Here is a 5,934-nt window from a genome sequence, read left to right on the forward strand (position 1 = left end):
CAGGAATGTCCATGAGACAAAATAAAGCAATCCAAAAACAGCTTTTGTGATCGTCTTTCATTAGCTCTTGGTGTATAAAATATTTTCTTCAATGGGTGAAAACAGAGACAAATAATTAGGCATCCAAATATTTCCAGCAACCAATAATCAACACTGACAACAGAAAGAGGAAGTTTGTTCATCAGGGTATAAGATGAGTCCTGCTTTGGACCCACTGACCTGTTCAACCCCCAAATGCTGCCATTCCCCAAGTGATCCCATGCCCCAGTGGAACCTCTGTGGTGTTCCCAAATCTGTCCAGATGGCTTCCTCCTCCTTGACTTTACACCTGCTACGTGCTCCTAACTTTGCTCTTTGGGCAACCTCCTGCATATCTCCTCATCAGAACCCATCTTCCATCCTCACCTCCTCCTTGATACCTTTCTGAACAACCCACCTTCCACCACAACCTTTGCTGAGAAAGCCATCTCTCCTTTTGGCTCCCATTTAATACTATTTATTTCTTTAAAATGTAACTGTTCTCCTTTCACCAGCCACAGACATTTAGTTAGTGGTTCTCCTATAGTAGGTCCTGCTTAGATGTTGAGAATATAGACACTGTCCCTGCACTCTTGGGGCTCATGTCCTAGTTGAGGAGGAAGATAATAAAAATTCATATAAAAATGATGCCAGGTAGTGCAGTGATATGTAGAGGTTTCTCTCATGGGTACTGGGGAATCTAGCATAGGGTGGGGCATTTGCATAGTAGGTGTCAGTAGATGTTGAATGAATGAGCAAATGGAAGGAACATTTAGTGGACTTCTAACTATGTCCCCAATCTTTCCAGCACTGGAGGATATAAAAGAAATAAAAGCTCATTTTACTTGGCTTTACAATTGGAAAGATTTCTCAAAGAATATCTTTGGGACACTATTAGTGGTAATAAAAAAATTTCCTTCCAAATAGAATTCAACAAGCAATTTCCAGATACGGGAACATGTTATGAACATCTTCTGCCTGTCAATGGACTCATCATTGGAATAGATCTCCCACAGACACATAAAAATGACACTTCTCTTCTACAGGTTTCTATTTCTATTAGATTCTGTGACATATGATTTAGAACAAACATTTGTAGTCTATATTTGGTAAAAAGTCTGATTCCATCAAGTAAATACAGCTTAGAAAAAGTAATTTTATTTCTTTGCTCAACTAAATCCATTAAGACTAATACAAGTAGAACTGAGGACAAAGGGTATTTAAAATAAAAAGTGAGACCCATTGCGCACTTGCATTTTAAAATTAATTGCTGCCTCATTATTCGCCAGTAGAAGCATAAATTAAGCAAATAAAACTTAAGAGTAAGCTTTGAGACATCCACAGGACTCTCCCCTCAAGACTGAATTGTCACATGGTTCAGTGTAATGCTTTATTTTTGTTGTCTTTCCCATGAGGAAAGAGAGATGAATGGAAATGGAGCCACATGGAAATGAAACAGAGACTCCAGTGAGAGAGATGGGCACAGGTAGGTACTTTTAGTTTCCCCTGAAAGTGTGAGAAGGTAACAACCAATAAAGAATGCTGGGGCCAAGGAGCTGCTTTGAAAGCCTTACTGAAGTTGCCCTTCCATGAATATTAAATGAAAGTCCATGACCCCAACATGGAACAAGAAGGTGAGAAGTGAGGCTGCCATTCACCTTGCTGTGTGCAGGTAGGATTGACTAACTTGAGTTTCTGCTCCACCTGTTTCCCTTACCCCATGTCAGTGGAGCTTTCGGCATCTAGCACAGCTTGGATATTTTTTCTGTCACATACTCAGGCATGCATTGTTGGTGATCTCTCTCAAAAGCTTATGAAACAACACAATGATGCTAAATCGCACACAGCTCCAAATCTCAGTGATGTAAATGAACTGCCATCTATGCTCATGCTTCCTGGACTGAGGTGAGCTGTGGCCCAGCTGACCTAGGCTGGGTGCAGCCAGGCAGGTCTTCTCCAGGTACTCTCTGCAGGTGCCTGGGCCAGTTAGCTCTGCTTTAAGCTGCAGGTTGAGTGCATGTCTGTTTCACTTGTCTCTCATTCTGCACAGATCAGCTGAGGGAATAGACTGTCCGGCTCATGGTCTTTGCAAGGCAGATGTGGAAGTTCTTAGAGGAGTGGGTGTAAACATGCAATGCCTTATGGACTAGGATCCGGATTGGTATATGGCTGTGTCTGTCCACCATTCATTGGCCAACAGAAGTCCCTTGGTCAAGATCAACATCAGTGGGATAAGAGAGTAAATGCACCCCATGAAGGTCAGTATGCACTTGTGTTGGGGAGGGGAGGAGACTAAAAAATAATTTTGCTGAAAAATAGTGTAATCTACCATGACTATTTATATTTAAAAGAAAACCTTTATTTCCTGGTTTGGGCCTCTACACATGAATTATTTGAAATTTGCCTTTTCCACTCCTGACCTGGTTTATTATGAGTATGTTAGATTAGCCAGAATGATCATCTTCAATAAGGCAGGTACCTGGAAGACTTGGAAAGATCTGTGGAGGGACTCTGCAGCCGCAGCCGCAGCCGCAGCCGGGCAGCTCAGCTGAGTCTTCACCTTGCTGTTTGACGAAGGGGCTTGTGGGTGGATCTGCAGCTCTGATCTGGCTTCGAAGCCATGCATCGAGCTGCCTGAAACAGACCAGACAGGCAGGAATTCCGCCTCAGCAGATGTGCGCATGACTTCACTGCTCCCATTCCAGTATCACCTCTCCCTGTCACCAACTGGCAACCCACAGCAAAGGATGCTTTTCTGATCATTTTGTGCTCATTAAATGCAGCTGTCACAACAGTGGATGCGAGGATACGTGCAAAACTTTCCTGCCATGTCAAAATAAAGCTAAAAAGCTTTTTTGAAAAGAGCCAAAACCTTTGAAGCCTATTCTCCGGGAATATTGGAAATACATGTATCACCTTTGCTGTTGACAATAGAAATGTTCCATTGCAACACAAATTAAATCTCTTCCCAGAATAAAGAAGCATCAGTCATCAAAATTTTTCAGCAGAAATGTTTGGCTAACCAGCTGGGGTTCAGTTGTACTATTCTTGGGTCTGAGTGACCTGGAGGTTCCACATTCACTGGACTGGTTGACCCCTGCAAATGGTGTTAGTGGGGTGGAGTAGTTCCCTGACTCTTGTAAGAATGATATGCACAGACATCTACTCCACACCTCATTAGAGATGTAAAAGAAACAAATGGAGAAGGGTTAACACAGACCCACTGCATTCGACTCTCTGGGTGGAGGTGAAGGCCTTCCAGGATGTGGTGTAATGATCAGAATCCATTTTACCAACCAATAGACCTGCAGGAAACAGGAAAAAGGACTGTAATCAGTGTTGTGTTTCTTGATGCAGCACCGCCTGAAGTCTCCTGTGTTTACTGTCAGTCTTGACTGCTTGACCAGCTCAGAAGCCGACCCTGGCGCTCTCCTCTGAGAAGCCTGTCAGTTTCCCCTGGGCTGGGTGATGGGTCATTGCTGTGCTCGCTCAGACCCACTGCCCATCTCAATCTGATCACAGTAATGATCACTCCCTCCCTATTGTGGCATCATCTGCTCACACATCCCCATGAGCCTGGGAGTTTGAGAGTAAGGACTGGTTTTATCATCATATGTTTGGCCTTAACAGGTTAATGCAGAACTTGGGCTGAAAAATTGAGAAGAACAGAAGGGAGGAAAGAAGAGAGAAAGGTGATCAATGGCATCAAATAATTTCAGGGGTTGGGTGAGCACGTCTTGCAGCCAGATGTTGCCTGTGCATACCAGGTAGCACAGATACAGCTCTCAGCCTCCCCTCCTCCACCTCTGGCTCCTGGCACAGCAGCGGTGATAATTGATTAAGTAAGAGAAGCACTTGTCTCCTGTGTGAGTGTATCAGTCAGGGTCCAGCCTGGGAAAATCTACCTCACTAGGTATTTGTAAGCTAGCTATTTCCTACCTCTCCGTCTCCACCTAAGTTCCCCTTTGGATAGGGCCTAAGGGAGCAGGAGAATGCGACTGGCCATAAACAAAGAAGAGCCAGGACACTGGCTTGGTGATCGGCACTGTGAGAGCCAAGTGTCTGAGCAGCTCAGGTACCTCTTCTATCACATCTTGTGCATCGCAGCTAAATGATGCGAAGCTGGCCGCACAAGCTCTGGGGCCTGCTGCTCACCTGCGCCTGTGGTCTTCTGATGTGGGGCGACCTCGAAGGTGACTACAAGGAGAAAACTAGGAGATTGAGATGCTGTCTCCACCTTGATGCCACATGGTGAGAACACCCACTGGCCTGAGAGATGATGAATGTAAGGAATTGTGGGGAAAACCTAGAACTGCCTAGTGTTTTAGTTCCTGTGCGAGGCACAATCTGCACATCTGAAAAGAATGTAAAGGAAAAGACTGAGGGTCAGAGAGCACCGAGCCTGGTGTGTTTCATGTCTGAGCTGAGCCCAGCTGGGAGCAGGGGCCCATCATCTGTACCTCCTCTTACAAAGTGAACGATTCACTTACTTACTGGTTGCTTCGTCTATACAGAAGTACATTCTGACTGGATGTCCTTATAATTTGAATTTATTTGATCTGCTTTATAAACTCTTATCAACAAATCAGGAAGCCTGGGTGGTGTGCCTGCATGTGCCAGGCACCTTTGCCAGGAACACTTGTCCCTACTGGTTCTGTGGCTGCTCTGTCTCTTCTTCCTATGACTCAGCTTGAGTGTCCCTCCTGGAAGCTGTCCTTAGAGATCCCGTCTGGAAGTTGGCCTCGTCTTCTCTACCATTTCTTGTCTTAGGCCTTGTTATTTTCTCTGCCTAACACTGTTTGTATATAATTAATTTATTGGCCTGTTTTATTATTTGTTTGCTCCTTCCAAAGGGCAGGGCCAGTGTCCATATCCTGAGGTCAGCACAGTGCCTGGCACATCATAGAAATGACTTACTAGCATGACTAAATAGATATGCATGATGCATAGTGTAACATTAAATACGATCTACTCCTTTTTCTCAAAGACTTTATAGTATCGGGAGGAGCCATATACACAAGTAAGGAACAAAACACGACATTGCAAGATAAGTCCTTTTTAGAGTGACAGCAATAACCCGGACAGAAGGGTGGTGGGTGATCTTGGCAACCGTGAGGGTGGGTTCCATTGTTCAGGTGAGAAGGTTGAGCAGAGAAGACAGTGGGTTTGTGGTGGAAATAGGACCAGCATCTACCGGCTTCTGAACAATGCTCACCCCACTCACTGCGATTTTGGACCTCCAGCCAAGATGAGTGAGTGTGTCTGAGTGTGCATGAGCATGTGTGAGCGTGCGTGTGCAAGTGTGTGTGTGTGTGTGTGTGTGTGTGTGTGGCCTCAGTCTGAATCCATAGGTAATTTTGGTATCATGGAGGGCCTGGCTGGTCTGAGGAAAACCTCGCTGGGTACCTTCTGGTCTGTCTCATTTTGTCTCCAGCCCTAGCTGCTCCCTAAAGCCAAGCTGACCCACCCCCACCCCACCCCACCCCTGTGCCTCTGTCATTGTCAGGGAGGGACAGCAGTTTGCACCCATTCCAGGCAGCACAGACAGCATTTAATCATGTTGTACATACCTCTCTTAACAGTGCTGTACATGTATCTTTAATTCAGTATAATGGGAAACGTTTTTGAGTTTTTACTGAAACTCCAGAGAATAACCAGAAGCGCTCTGGGATGAGGCAAAACCAAGACCGGTTCTCAGAGAGCTAAGGGGCCTGCCCACCCTGGTCTGTGAAGGAGCTGGCTGAGGGGGTGAGGGCAGCCCCTGCCGCCCCCCGGAGGCAGGCGTTAGGATGTGTTTTTCATTAACGAATGCTTCAGAAAGTGCACCCACTGCCCCCAATTCCCTTCTTTGAAAGATGGAAACTTTAATGTGCAGTTAATTAAACGTTATGTTGATTTGCAAGCCCTGAGCTCTCA

Source organism: Myotis davidii, unplaced genomic scaffold, assembly GCF_000327345.1.
Source record: "Myotis davidii unplaced genomic scaffold, ASM32734v1 scaffold336, whole genome shotgun sequence".
NCBI lineage: Eukaryota > Metazoa > Chordata > Mammalia > Chiroptera > Vespertilionidae > Myotis > Myotis davidii.